Genomic DNA, 16570 nt, shown 5'->3' with positions numbered 1-16570 from the left:
GCAGTAGATGTCTGAAAATGATTCCCAGAACAAACAAGGCATCCATGTGTGGAATGTATATGGAAACAGTGCGCAAGCATGCATGTTGATAGGTATTAAGTGGGTGTATAAATAAGTAAACATGCCGATAGTGTTTTGGTGCAATTGTTTGAATATGTGAATGTGATCATACCGCCATTTACATACCTCCATCGATGCATTTTATTGTTTGTAGTATTTCATTACATTTTGAACTGAACATTTATATTTAATGAATTTCAAATGATTTTGAACTTCTCAATTTACAAGTGCATCTAATGAGTCAAATATGGCTGAGAATTTTGCCTGTTTGTACTTGCTGGATTGTTTTACACGATGTACAGTTAGTCACATTGATAAACATTTCTCTCTCCTCTGTAAATCATTTCAGTATGCAGTTGTGATGAATATGTAAACAAAATACTGGAAATATGTGTCACACGATCAGGGCCAGTGATGCTCCCAAGAATGTTGGCTGAAATTAGTCAAATCATAACAAGAAAACACAGTTGTAATGAAAACGTCTTTTTAAAGTTTGTAGCTGAGGTTGCATATGTTATTGTTACTATGTGCCTCTTGTTCTGTACTACCTATTGAGGTGGGAAGATTGATTGATTGAGTTTAGTTTTACACCGCTTTTAGCAATATTCCAGCAATATCACGGCGGGGGACACCAGAATGGGCTTCACACATTGTACCCATGTGGAGAATTGAACCCTGGTCTTCAGCGTGACAAGCGAACGCTTTAACCACTAGGCTACCCCACCCGCCCTCTGAGGTGGGAAGAGAGGAAGATGACGTGTATGGTCTGATCATTTTCTTGTGGCTGCAGTCTTTCAACAGGACTTCCCCTAATGTTTCTCATGATCATTTTCAACTGATGAGTCCAGACATTATTCATTCCATAATTGCAGGTATTTGTGGTTAAATATTTCAATGAATAAATATTTGTTTATCAAGTCTGACTTGCATAAACAACCTGTTACGCATTCAGGGGAAAAAATTATTAAAGAACTGACGTCTGCTAAGTATTGATGAAAATGATTGGCTGTATTTCATAGAGCTGATTGTCATGGCAACATATTTTTTTCAAGAGATTTCAATCATCTTTTGACAGAATTATCATCTTTTAGATTAATTATAATAAACTTGTCATGTAAATCGGGTGAGTATCATCGTGACACAAGCTATCCTTTCCGGACTGGGTATTGTTTATACTAATACTACATGTGTGTTTACAGTAACAGCAGACGTTACTTGCAATTGCTGGAAACTACCCAATTTGTCACATGATAGTTTGAAAAAGCTATCACCAAAATCTGAACAAAACGCTGCAATAAATTCTGAAGTTTGATTGACCCGATAGCTTGAAACTCATTTAAAATAAATCAATTTCTGTCAAATCTCATCTGTGCACGCACTATGATTTTCCATTTCAATTCTAGGTGGCAGCTTAAGACGAGAAAACTTGACATGAATCTCCTTGCAAACAAAGCCTCTGGACTCTCCATATACAGATAAACCCTTGTCAAGCGAACATGCCATGAAGTAAATTATCTGTGTGTCTAATCACACTGGCTTCGAACCACAACAACACTTACCCATTGAAATTCCACTACAACCATATGTTATCGCTGCAACAGGGTTGAATCGTATCCGTGAAGTCCACATGCCTTGGGGATTGGATTACAGTGATTGAAACACACATCTTATGGACAGACTCTCTGTGAGACATTTACCTATATGACTGTCAATGGAGTTTGTATACAGAAGAGAAAGTGGCTTGCTCTCAGGACCCACAACAAGTTAATTTGAAGGACCAAGGCTGCAGTGGTCGAGTCGTGGTTTGAATGACAGGTTCCTTACATAGATAATGCACTTTTGCTTGTATGAGAATATGAACTAGACATTATGGAATTGATAGGTGTTTCCCATGGTTTGTTTGCTGCAATATTTGGCATTATATGCTGCAATATTTCAGCATTATAATCCAGTGCTGGACATAATGAACAATCAACACAATTGGGATAAGATGACATGCATCAACCAAGACAGCGAGTCCACCCGATCCTGTAAGTTACAACCACAACCAGCATGAGTTGACGAAAACAATTTCCAACCTGGAGCTTCATGGGTGATAATTTATCAGAAATGGACATGTTTCAATTCAGCTGTGTGTACAGTGAAAGAAATTATTCATGATAAAGAGTCTACTGGCACATTTGCTTAAGAGATTTAGACAAAAATGTAAATATTTCACTTTTGTTTTTCTTCAGTCCACTACTAACAAAAAATTGATAGACTGTGTGGTCAATTGGGTCCTTGTTGTCAACATTCAAAATATTCATGCAAGATATCCAGACATGACTAAGAACTGTTTGTACAACTGCCATCATTTATGCATCGAGACATTACACATTCATTACTTCACCATAACTAACAACATTTAAAGATTTGATAGAGAAAATGTCCCAAACATCAGCTGAGAAATAAATGAACCCCCAAGCTTTGTGACAGTGTTGCAGAGAACACAGCGTGAACCTTTCACACAAATCCTGATCCATAATAATCTACTCAATATATAATATCTGAAATACCTCTCCATACTTCCTACACACAGGGCAGATAGAGGTGTTACAACTGTCTTCCACTCACCCGAGCAACTTGCATCATGGTCGCCCTCACTGGGAAAGGTAAATTCCAGAGTTGTTTACAATGCGAGCGTCCAGCGTAGACTGATTACTACGCACAGGGTAGTGGCTGATAGAGTGTCCCCGCACATAGTGTGTGTTCCGGGGAGGGTGATTATCAGTGGCAGGTATGCCCCGCCAGCTATTGTTGTGTTCCTCCACATATATCAGTGGGGTGAACAAGGGCATGGGGAGGGGCAGGGGGCAAGGTGTACGGGAGGTTACATGGGGAGGGGCAGGGGCAAGGTGTATGGGGAGGTTATATGGGGAGGGACTGGGGTGCTGGGGTTACATGTTTGGGGGTTAGGGAACTGGGGGTGCTGTGGGTTATATGGGGAGGGACTGGGGGTGTTTCTATGGGAAGGGACTGGGGGTGCTGGGGTTAGTATATGGAGAGGGACTGGTGGTGGTTTATATGGGCAGGGACTAGTGAGGGGTCATAAATTTCTAGGAAGTGAGGCATGAAAGATTTGTAGGGCATATTGAAGGGTCATGGAGATGGGATGTATTGTAGGGTGTATGGAGACCTGGGGTGTTAGAGGGTGCATGGGCTTCTCTTGGGGGTGTATTGTAGGGTCAGAGGGCCTGGGGTGTATTGTAGGGTGTATGGAGAGGGCCTGGGGGTGTATTGAAGGGTGTATGGAGAGGACAATGGTGTATTGAAGGATGTATGGAGAGGAGATGGGTCTATTGAAGGGTGTATGGAGAGGGCCTGGGTGTATTGAAGGGTCATATTGGAGAGGGCCTGGGTGTATTGAAGGGTCATATTGGAGAGGGCCTGGGTGTATTGAAGGGTCATATTGGAGAGGGCCTGGGGTGTATTGAAGGGTGTATGGAGAGGGCCTGGGTGTATTGAAGGGTGTATGGAGAAGACCATGGGTGTATTGAAGGGTGTATGGAGAGGACATGGGGTGTATTGAAGGGTGTATGGAGAGGACATGGGGTGTATTGAAGGGTGTATGGAGAAGGCCTAGGGTGTATTGAAGGGTCATATTGGAGATGGTCTGGGTGTACTGCAGGGTATATAGAGAGGGCCTGGGTGTATTGAAGGGTGTATGGAGAAGACCATGGGTGTATTGAAGGGTGTATGGAGAGGACATGGGGTGTATTGAAGGGTGTATGGAGAAGGCCTAGGGTGTATTGAAGGGTGTATGGAGAAAGCCATGTGTGTATTGAAGGGTGTATTGAATGGTGTATGGAGGGGACCTGGGGTGTATGGAGAGGGTGTATGGAGAGGGTGTATTGTAGGGTGTATGGAGAGGGTCTGGGGTGTATTGAAGGGTGTATGGAGAAGACCATGGGTGTATTGAAGGGTGTATGGAGAGGGTGTATTGTAGGGTGTATGGAAGGGATCACAGGTGTATGCTAATGGCTATAGGGGAAATAGCACCAATCCATTTTCAAATAGATTCAGCTAACTTTAACCATCTGATGTGTCATGCTCACACAATACAAAAACACACTGAATTGAGCAACGTTCAATTTATAGCTCCAGAACTTACAATTATCCTTAAATTGGGTCTTGATACCGGAACAAGGTTAATGAGTGAGATGCCTGACCAACAATAACCTCCCGTATCAATGAGAGTCCGGTGGTCATGGGTAATTGACAGGGGTCAAGGTTAATCACCCTCTTGGGGAGGCACAGGTTGAGATTCCACACCTATCTGCCAGCCTATCACAAGAGGTCAATGTTTACTGTTGTAGAGGTACCAATCACTGCCATCATAAAATACCGACTACTAAGAATACACCCTCACTTTAAGTGGCTGTAACTCTGTGTTGGCTAACTTACATCAGTTTGGCGGTGATTCTGAGAGTTAGTAAGCTAACCTGCTGTTATACAGAGTTTAGTACACTTTAAGTGGTTGCAATTCTCTGAGTCAGTGAGCTAGCTAGCTCTTAAGTCACAATAAGTGCACTACAAGTAGTTGTCATTCTGTGAAGTCATGTACTTCAAGCCAGGAAACATTTCATTGCAAGAATAATTAAGTCCCACACATCAGAATCAAACACAGGCCTAACCATGATGTGCAAACACTGTATCCACTACGCCAAGCTGTGGAGTATTTACCTCAAAACTAATCTTTATTAACAGACCTTCAGCAAGAAACCTCTTTCCTTTCCTCCAAACAAAAAATACATTGAATAAGAATGGGATAAATGTTTAACCAATCTTAGTGTATTCATCAACAGAAAAGAGGCTGTTTGTGAGCATTTTGTTCTAATGTTTTTTAATTTCCTTTCATGCAGCAATGTTAACCTACTTAACTGTTTACCTGAACTATTTTTACGAGAAAAAACAACAACATTACTACTTTCATGTACTCGAAAGGACAAATGAGACCAGTCCATGCAGGTGTGCTTATGTGAGGGATCTCATTACTCTTACTAACGAGAACTCAGGTGTTAATTTTTGCCACGCATGCAAGATCACTTTCTCCGATTTTGTTTAACAATATAGTTCACTGGCATAAGCCATCAAAAACAGTATTCGTACGTGCTGCTCATTTTCCAAGGCCTATATAGCCTGTACCAACCACCAGAGCAATTACATCACACATTTGAAAATATTATGGCAAGTGATGCCGAGTCCTTTTGGAACATATCTGCTATTACGACGAAGAAACGTAACACTTGTAGTAATGTTCAACTTGAGTTTAGGGGTCAAGACTTGCACTAATATATTTTACATGATTGTCGAACTTCCTTTTGACGTTCTGCCTAACTGATAAGAAGGGTATTTTCAGCTGTGAAATGTTAGCAGTTAAAACAAGGAGTAACATGTTTTTTCATCAATATATGGAGCCTAACAGACACACACTGGAAAATGCACGGGAAATGCTGAATATTTCATTTCAACACAAAACACTTAAAGTAATATTGTTTGTTTAAAAAATTCATCTTACTCTTGGAAACTGGAAAAGAAGAAACACCCTGAGCGAATATTGTTTTACAATGCTTTCAGCAAATTTCAAGGCTTATGAAGATGGGGCCAATTGTACCCACGTGTTGACGAGCACCAACACTTTCACTGTTACAATACCCCTGAGGTTCCAGCTGTCGTGCTGAAGAAATTAAACAGAACAAAACCACTGTGATTCTGTCATAAATAAAACAGAAACCTAATACCTTTCCACAACATGTAATAATATTATATCACATATGAATTTTTTACTGATAAAATGAGTAATGGTAAATTTTCTAAATCATGACCTGTGCATATTAAGACTACAGAGTCAGTGAATCCCTGAATGGGATTATGTTCCCTACTGACGAGCCCTCTCTGCAATGGCAAAGACCTAAATGAAGCATGCCTAGATTTCTTCAGGTTCTGAATCTCCCATCTAACTGGGTCTCCTTTTCAATTTAAAAGGAATTATTTGTTTCTATCAAAAATATAAATATTCAGAGACCACGTGTTTGTCTATATCGGCAAGTGAGATGAGTCATGTTTCTTTCCCATACCCCCCCACCCCCACCCCCATATAGGACAAAAACTATTTAACACCGTGTTGTATAATCGACATACAGGTTTATATCACCACTTCGCCGTCACTTTCAACACTGTTTAATGGCCATGTACAAGTGGTTAATATGTAGTAGACAATGGTGAGCAATGGCTGGACAGTTCAGCTGGTCAGCAGGTGCTTGGACAACTTGTGATAGTCAACAGCTGCTCAAACAGCTGATGGAGGTGCCTTATTCTGAGACCATTCTACAAACACAGGAAGTATAGAAATATGGCACAACTTTGGGAAATTGTTTAAACTAAGAACTTGAAGCTTGAGATACACTATTGATTCACTTGATTAATGTTGCTTTGAAAGGAATATCAGTAACATCATGTTCTGGCAGCTGAATACCCGTCGTGAAATTTATAACATTTCTTTTGATTTTGTCAAAAAAGACTTGTGAACATGTCATTAATGTCAACTGTTCATTTTCAGACTAGCATCTGCATTGGCATCTTGAAAAACACAGCACGCAATCGTGGCACAGAAAGATCAAATCTAAATATTTTTCATAAATTTGTTCTATATATCCTGAATAATTAATAACATTAAAAAAACAAACACATTTTTAAACCAAGGCTCAGGGTGCAACAGCTTTGTGAAAACACATATGTCCAATCTATTTTATTTTAAAATATGTATTATTTTCCATCCATAGTTTAGGGAGATCATACAGCCTTGTTCATTCCAAGATGCTTCATTGACAGCCTTCCTGTGTCTAACAGACTGTAGCCAAACCCAGCCACCTTCAACTTGTCTATGCTTTTGTAGTTCTTCTACAGCTTGTCCTTTCATAGAGAGAGTCTCAGAGCTTCAAGCCTACAGTGATCTAAATAGGCTTGGAAGCAGGTCTTTGCAGCCCCAGTTTCACAGACAGGTGCCCTTTCAGTGAACACAGTGTTCTCACCAGCAAAGATGCTCTTTACAAGTCTGGAGTCTGTATAAAGGGTCGCGACTATCTATCTACCTTTACGCTACTCCTCTCCGCCTTGTGGCGAGTACTGCTTTATTGTTGTGGAAGTGGCTCCCTCTGGTGCATGACAGACTGCAACAGATGAGCCGATTCCACGCTCCTCTACAGGGGATCTACATATCTACTGTCTATTCAACTGGTAGAGTCTTTGATTTCCAGCAATGGCCTTATCTCTGCTATCACTCCCACACATCACAAAACCCTCAAAACTACAACTCAGGCTCTTCAACTCATCAAACAGTTTGAGATAAAAGTTCACAATGTTGGGAAAACATCAAACAATAATTTCCTCCATGCCCCTGGATGTTGAAGGAGAAGGGCTCAGTGGGTGACTTGTGATCGGTTTGAGATAAATCATGTCTGCCGGTGCTCAAGACATGCTTGTTGTGGTGGTCACAACTGAGTCCTTATCAACTGAAAAACAGCTTTTAAAAATGTCTAAAAATTCAAGATTAAAAAATAGGGGAAATATTTTTTTTATAAATCACATGTTTGATATCTTCACATGTTAACAAATCAAACGCAACAACAAATGTACAGAGAAATTTGAATTTCAGATGTAAGATTTTACAAAGAAAATGTCACTCACCTGTATTGCCATCATGTTTCAGTTCTTTACAGAATAATCCTTGTTTGACATGTCAACTTAAATCATCTTTTCATCTGACTTTCCAATCCAGTAATTATTATTCCGCCAGTAATTACACCCGATCACAACAAACACCCAGCTGAGATTTAGACGAAGAAATCACGCTCCTGTGATGCTGTGTGTCCGCAGGGAAACTGACCACACAATAGCCACATTCGATGGTCGTTGTTTATTCCGACTGGCCGTCACATATTGACTGCACCTGTCACGCGAGGGAAACTCCGACCTCTGACCTTTAACGATCAGCCGACAGGTGAGCTCTACCAAATAAAGTTACATCTGAAAAAACATCCCTTAATTAGCAGCACCATGAAGAAAACACACCAAGTTTCAAGGCGGATTTCTTTATGGTCTCTTTTGAGAAGCAATTTCGATTTCTCGTCAGAAAATAAATTCCATTCATTGATGCCATGCATGTTTCAATTGAACATATGGGTGGTCCGTCCAACTGCAATGAACATCTCCTTGTGTTTATAGCCTCCTTGCTTGTTCTCTTGCAGTATTTTATTTGTAAATACAATCTCAAACATTGACAATGAAAGATGAGTACCATCACATTTCCACCTTCAGGACATGTTAATGGTGTTATTATCAACTGCCCAGATTAAATGTAGCTTGACATACATGAACTTGCTCGGTTTTTAAGAGGCAGTAAATTTGAAGCAGTAAAGTTGACATTACAATGACATTCAACCAAAGCTTATCCTATCTTTATCTTAATTCCACCCATTCCAGAATTATTGCATTTATCACACACCAGGGAGCACTTGCAGTGACCCTGACCTTTGACCTGCACCAGCCTGACAGTTTATTACCTGTCTTGTACATCATTGTGTAGTTTATTATCAAGGATGTCACAGAAAGCAAAAATGTCTTTAATTAATTTGATCCAATGAAAAAAACAGATAAGCACAGGTAACTCACTTTTAAATCACACACATTAACATATTGTGAGGTAACGAAACCTATTAGAGACACAATTGACAAACTTTTACAAAAATGCTCCTCAGCTTCGGGTGACTGCAAAGTGGTATCTTCTATTGAATCGGGTTACACCAAGTAATGAAATAGAATTCAAGGATTTCAAAGAAACCATTTGCTTTCATAACTCTTTTGAAAGAAAATAAAAGATCCACCCACGATTATGGATATATTGTATAATGTATACTGATAGAAAACTGGCTTGTCATGTTCACATGGGAAGTAAGTTGCAGAAGCTACGGAGGCACGGTTTGTATTGAAATCTGGTCAAGCATTGAGAAGTACACAGAATTCATTGAATATGTTGTATACATCGCGACAGAAGGGAATGAAGATATTGAGTAACGCTACAGTTGTCATAACGTTTACACCTCGCTCCACTTAGTTCAACAACCTGTGCATGCATCCATTGCTACACTGTTGACATGTTATAGGGTAGAATAGAATAGAAAAAATAATACTTTAATGCCTTTTCAGGAATTTGTGTTACATCAGCAGAGCTGATACCAGAGAGATACCTGATTAGAGAGATACCAAACAAATTTACATAAATTCTTTGATTTAGGTATCTTCACATTTGTTTAAGAGAGATATGGTACTTTCAGGATGTATGGGCTCTCTTAGTTTTCACAATTGGAACTTTGTAGCGGCAGCCTGAAGGGAGGAGGTTGTATTCCGAATTTAAGTAGTGAGTACAGTCAGATATGATTTTGACAGCTTGATTCACGATTTGCCGCTCATATATTGATGATAAACATTCAAATCTGACTCCAGCGATTCTACTTGCAGTGTTAACAATTTTGTCTATTTTAGATATTTTTGTGGTATATACCACAGACAGATGATAACAACTGCAACATTTGTTAATGCTGGTACTATTTTATTGGCTTTTAAGGCATACTGTCACTTAATATACAGATTATACAACAAAAAATGAATTGAATGTATGTCACTACCATCTTCAAGATGTATTCAATACACCTTTTAACAAACAAACAGGGACCTTCATGAAAAGTTTCTTTTAGTAGTTCAAGTGTTAATAATTAAATTTAGGCCAGGAAACCCAGTGGTTGACAGTATGAAGAATGAAGCAGGTTGCGCTGACACACAATCACCAAAGTGACATGACGACCAATCAATCCACATTATATTTGTCTTCTTCAACAAACATGGCCGTACTGATCCACAATCTCATGTAGGTTGTTTTGTTTATTTCTCATAAGATGAAACAGACCCGACATCAGTTAACTGCTCTACTTTAAAATAATGTCTATATTCAGCTGACCAGTAATTATAAAACAAATTCCAGTTGACTTTGACAAAGAGACAAACTTCATTGTATAAGATTGTTGTTTTTTCCTGCAGCAAAAAATGATATTTCAAGCAGTCTGTTTCACATCAAAAGTTAGTCCAGCATATAACTAGACGACTTTGCACTATTCCAAGGTGTGCTCGACGTCTAGACGACTTTGCACTATACCAAGGTGTGCTCGACGTCTAGCCGGCGAATCCAAGTTCTTTGTCGCACTTCGCTAGGCAAAGAGGCACAACGGACTTAGGCAAAAATGAGCATAGAAACTCAACTTATGTGCATGGATTGATAAAACTTTCATGCATCTTCAAAACGACTCATTTTATTACTTAAATGACCTGAAACGTAGAGACCCACCTACTTTCCACCATTCCTTGGCCATACTATTATGGTAATTAGCGGTTGAATAAAAAGTGGAAACGCATTAAAGCGTATTTAGGAACAAATAGAAACTGCTGAAAGTTCGTCTCCCTTCCCCAGTTTTCAGAGCGTCATGTAATCTAGGTCCGTTTAATATGATTACATTTTGTTATATAACTGCTAATTACCATAACCAAAATGGTCGACAAATGGTTGAAAGTTGGTGGGGGGCTTTATGTTTCAGGTCATTTAGTAATAAAGTGAGTCAATTTTAGTGGAGGTAAGTATCTCATTTTGAAGACGAATGTTTGTTTTAGCAATACATGCACATGCATCAGTCGATAGGTTGAGATTTCATTCTTGTTTTTGCCTAAAACTGTTCCGCTCAAATTTCTTGCAGGAACGGTGTGTCAAAGAAAATGCACTCGCTGTATAAACCGATGTAGGCCTTGGCTGGAATACAAGTTTATTCATATGAACTAATCAAAAGTAGATTTTAAAATGAGAACAACTATATCTCGTACTTATATATGGCACCAAATTTATGAAGATAGTGCTCACATATTTTTATGAGAAAAACTGCAAAAATGTTTCAGTGTATGTTCAAGAGTCACTTCATAAATCAGTATACCGCTGTCTGTGTAGCAGCAATGTTCTGTCTTCCACTCCTCTATGTGTGTTCCAACTGCAACATGGAGCTCTCCATTACTAATTCTCACATTCTTATTAACCGAAATATCAAATTCTTATAACTACATATTTTCCATTTCCTCGTTCTGGCATGCTTCACACAGGAAACCTACACCATAATACTGCCACAAGGAACTCTGACATTTACACTCCAAAATATTATTTCACAAACCAATGCTACAGAGGTGTGGCCAATATCCTTTTAATTAATTATGAAAACATGACCCTCCGTTCTAAAGTATCAAGTGTTGGCAACAATATCTCTGTTTGTGGTAATACAAGAAATCTTGTGTCTTCAGTCAGCCCTGCCCTAATACACCCCTCCTCACAGAGCTAAAGTGACACCACATGTTCGCATCTGACATACAGCCATGTGTATACAATAGAAAGAGGTTGAAGGTGATAACACTGTTATCCTACAGCTAATATGGGTGGGGAAACTGGTCCTGTTTACAATCAACAGGTGCCCCCTGTATCATCTTCCAACCTCTGTTGACAATACAAACTGACAGCAGGAAAACACTTATATCTATCTCTATAAACAAGATGCTATTTCATTTCAATTAATAAATTCAAGATTTTATTTCCTTGTCAGAATCAAATATATCAAAATGCTTGGAGAAAAATAATAAAATCAAAATGATGATGATGTTGATAATGATGATGATAATGATAACAATGATTGGTAGTGATGATGTTTACGATGATAACAATGATTGGTGGTGATGATGTTTACGATGATAACAATGATTGGTAGTGATGATGTTTACGATGATAACAATGATTGGTGGTGATGATGTTTATGATGATAATGATTGGTAGTGATGATGTTTACGATGATAACAATGATTGGTGGTGATGATGTTTACGATGATAACAATGATTGGTGGTGATGATGTTTGGTGATGATGTTTACGATGATAACAATGATTGGTGGTGATGATGTTTACGATGATAACAATGATTTATGATGATGTTTACGATGATAACAATGATTGGTGGTGATGATGTTTACGATGATAACAATGATTTCTGATGACTGATAATGATGATGTGAAACAATTTAAAGATATGAATGTTAATATGGTGATGATTTCTGATGATGATTGATAATGATGATGAAAAACAACGTTAAGGTCATGAATGTTAATACATTTAAAGGGAAACTCCTTCAATGGAGTAACATACATATTTTTCTATTCCATTCCCACAAGATGTTGAAGTCCAACACACAAATAGCGAATTCCAAAGGACAGTCATAACACTATGCCTGAGTTCGTCAATGTGAAATGAAGGAGCATTAATATGGCCCTGTGTGTGTGTTGAGAAAGGCGGCTATAATCCATCCAATCCAAACGGACCTGGAGACAATAGTATTCTGTAACACACCTCTGGTGTGGGACCAGAATTCCTGGCATTCCAAGGATTACCGTTATCTGTCACAGCGTTTCTTAAGCGGGTCTTAGCCCAGCGAAACAATTATTCATTCTTCAAGAGACATTCTGTGGCTACATTATACAGGATTTGCCACATTTGTTGTTATTTTACATTTCATCCTTTTAAAAAATACCAAATTAATCTTTTTTTTCAAAACATCAAAAGTCACAACCACTATGGCAAATAATTCAGTATTGAAGGATGCTGGAAATTTAAAGGAAAAAAAGAACAAAAAACCCTGAGGTGTTTAAAAACATCTCAAAATCTTAGCAACATGTAGTACATGTTTGCCTTCATCCCAGTTCATTAAAGTCCAGCAATGCTGAGGACAATCGTGGAATTCCTGCACCCCGGCCACAGTGGTGAAATTAGTCCAATGTGGAGGCAGCTATTGGAACCATGGAGGAAGCACTGGATGGCTCCTTAGTAATGGGGGATATTATTGCCCTGTGGCAGTGCTGTCATAACACTGGAGGAGAGATAACTAGCCCAGTTATGAGCACAACAGGAAGAGGCTTCTGGGAGGAACAAACATCACTTTGAGTTGCCGTTTAAATCGCTTGACGTCTGTTGGTCATCACAGTGTATTCTGTACGATGTATAGCGTATCTTGGGCAAGTTGTCATCAGGAATGAAGGTTGTCTTAATGTTGCAATTAGCAATACAGTAATGGGAAAAAAATGGACTTTCCATGTTCTAGACTAATACTTTCTATCTGACATCATTATCTCATCCACAATTAACCCACCCCATACATCTTTCCCACTTGAAACACATACCACAATGGTAGTCCCCATTTCCATCTCACATACTGCTTCCCTGCATCCCCTCTCCCACCCCACCCAAACCTCATCCAACTCCTCTATCCCACCCAACCCTAGTCTGTCTCACAGTCCCTGAACCACATTATTTTCCTTACTGCCAAGCCCTCTCTGCAGTGCTAAAGCCCTAAATAAAGCAAGTCTAGATTTACTCAGGTTCAGAATCTCTGGTCTCCCTGGGGCTCCTTTTCAGTTTAAATGGGCTTGTTTGTTACTATCAAAACTATATATATTCAGAGACTAAGCATTAGTCTAACCCAACCCTTACAAAAGTTTCTCCCCAATTCACTCGTCCACCTCTTTAACACAGCATCTATCTAACCTCAATGACTCTCCCACTTCCATCCAACAAGGCCCCTTCCCGGCATTCCCATTTCCAACACTCTTACCGACCAAATTCAAACACCAACCACTTACAGAGATGCCAACCCTAAATTAGCCCAATTAGTATTTTGGCCAAAAACTGATGCAAAAATTAGTATTTTTTTGGCCAAAATTAGTATTAACTTTTCCAAAGAATTTTCATATTAAATAAAATATGTAATTATATAGTCTAAGACCTTGTTATTAACATTGTACTCACCTAAATCAGTTGAAAGTATCCATATATAGCTTGATACTGAATAAAATGTGGTTGAAATTTATTGTGTATGGTACATATGCTATTTGATAATTTAATTTGATGTACTATTTTTACAAATTCAGGATATTTTTACTGCTATCGTAGTTGCATATTTTGTGTTGTTTTTTTCGTAACGAATACGATAAAATTGTATGGGTTGGCATCTCTGCACATACTTTAGTTACACTGCCATAAATTCCACCCAAATTACATCAAACTCATCTTTCCCACCCCTACCATACCAAAAATGGTTCCCCAAATAGCAGCATCTACCGAACCTCATCAACTCTCCCACTGACCACCTCTCTCCAATCCCCAACTCTGCCACTGTCAGCCATCCCGTTTTTATCCGAGCTCATTAGACAGAGGTTCAGCCATGTCAGTGACATAAATAAAGTCTTAAAATATACATGTCTATCAAACTGATCTGTCAAACGAGCTAAGTGAAGATGCCAATTGATCATGATATGAGCAGACGGCAATGAATTACATGACAATGAATCAAAATATGAAAGGTTTGTGTTATAAATATAGGTTATGATTATGGATGATATCTGATAATATACACCTGTCATGTAACATTTGTGGTCACTATGGAAAGTGTGTGATACGATCTCATGTGGCTGGGCCCGGTGATATTGTGATGAATGGTATACACAGCCAGCGTGAATGAAGTCAGATACAGCAACCAACACATGGTTTCAGCAATACTCAACAAAATTCTAATGTTTCATAAATACCATTCTATGTGAGACCTGCCCTTTTCTCCAAGAAAATTACAACAATTCTTATGCCACATTGTGCAATAAGAGCATCCCCACCTCCATGCCTCAGCTTTGGTTGTTTTTGTAAGTCCCAAACATGGAAGAGTTAAAATGATCAAGTTCTCAAATTCATGTGTATACATTTGATGACATTCACGTTTCTTTCTAATGTTTTTTCTCAGTTCTTCATAAATGTGAGCCAAAAGTAGCCCTTATCCTTCCCTGTCTTTTTTTCAGTCTCCAAAAACACAAAACAAGATATAAAACCCCAAAAGAGGCCCTCCCGAAAAATAATAAACCCTCCACTTGTTGAAGTATGAAAGGACCCTTGACGTGTTATCATCTCTAGCTGACTGGGTCAAGTAGAGATTGTTGACATTTGAATTCACCCTATCAACATTATTTATTCACTATTAACATACAAAACAAGTAATTATATTTACTAGAACATAAACTGAAAATAGCAAGACCCAAACATCAAGTCTCCCATTCCAATAAACTACAAAGGAAACCTTTTCTTAATCTTTTATGTTCTTTAAAAGCAACATAGAATTACTACATACCTTTACTTAGACATGGGGACTATGATAATTGCTGATACAGGCGTTACACCCCCTCTACGTCGACCATTCAGCAGTGTGCATACTCATTTAAGCTAAACGTAGGTCATGTACAAGTTACATAGAGTAATCTACAAGAAAAGTATGTTGACACACTGTGACAAATATGAATTACAAATATTTATCTTCGAGGGCCCTACTTACTTGACAATTGTTGTCAACAAAACCGAGGTCATGTTATACACATAGGTAAACATACAGGTGAGTGACAGTCACTGATTACTGGGTACCGAGAGGGTGGGGGAACGAAGGGGGTTGATAAGGGAGGAGATTTACAGGAAATGAGAAATGAAAAATTGAGGCAAGTGATGTGGAACTTCGTTGTTCCAGAATATAATCAATATGATTAGCATCCCTTCCCTGCTGCCCACACCCATCACAACAATACAACTCTATGAGATCCCTCTGGCATCTCACCTGGTTTAACACCTGGCTACAAATTACCTTGATTACAGTATGAGTTATGGACCCATGTAAAATTTGGTATCAATGTAGAAAGAAATTAACTTATAAAAGAAGGAAGAAGTCCACTTGACGTCTTTACTTCAAGATCAAAATACAACCCACAGACACATCAAATATTCCCTTACTACAATCTGCTCCATTCTCCCAGTAAATCAGCTTCATTTGCTCTGTAGTAATATATTCCTCAGAGCATATTTGAATCATAAAAGTGTGCCGATCTTCTAAATATTTGCTGAGATGATGACTGGCAGATCACCCTGCCCTGTTGTGAATTTAGAATATTCACATGAGAGCAAAGAAACCCCCATTAAAGACAAACAGACGCGGATGAGTCTGAGCGAGCACCAGCGTCCTCAACAAAAGATCAAATGTCCACTTGGCTAATGCTCTCTCCTGATGTCTTGCCCATGTTTGATTCCACCCGGCAAACATTACTGCAGTCTCATGATGTGCAAATAGGGGATAAAAGAGGTTATAATATGGTTGGACTAGAAAGCAGACGCAACAATTAGCAGGATATTAATGTAATGAAGCCCTCTTGTTGAACCCTTGCTATTGATGTCGCTTCTATTTCTGGCCTCCATGTTTGATGGGCATGTATGGGTAATATACTGAAGGCATTATTACTGGAATTAATGGAAGGAGTCAACCAA

At 38.9% G+C, this 16570-nt stretch overlaps 1 protein-coding gene across 1 annotated transcript in view; it reads right to left on the bottom strand.

Moving 5' to 3' along the window:
- Positions 1 to 16570, bottom strand: part of LOC124253437 (apoptosis-stimulating of p53 protein 2-like) — a 128683-nt gene that overhangs the window by 42471 nt on the left and 69642 nt on the right.

This window comes from Haliotis rubra, unplaced genomic scaffold (assembly GCF_003918875.1).
Source record: "Haliotis rubra isolate DU_JTF1 unplaced genomic scaffold, ASM391887v1 Scf1141, whole genome shotgun sequence".
NCBI classification, from domain to species: domain Eukaryota; kingdom Metazoa; phylum Mollusca; class Gastropoda; order Lepetellida; family Haliotidae; genus Haliotis; species Haliotis rubra.
The sequence above is the reverse complement of the archived record's forward strand: the minus strand, read 5'-3'. Positions and strand labels throughout refer to the sequence as shown.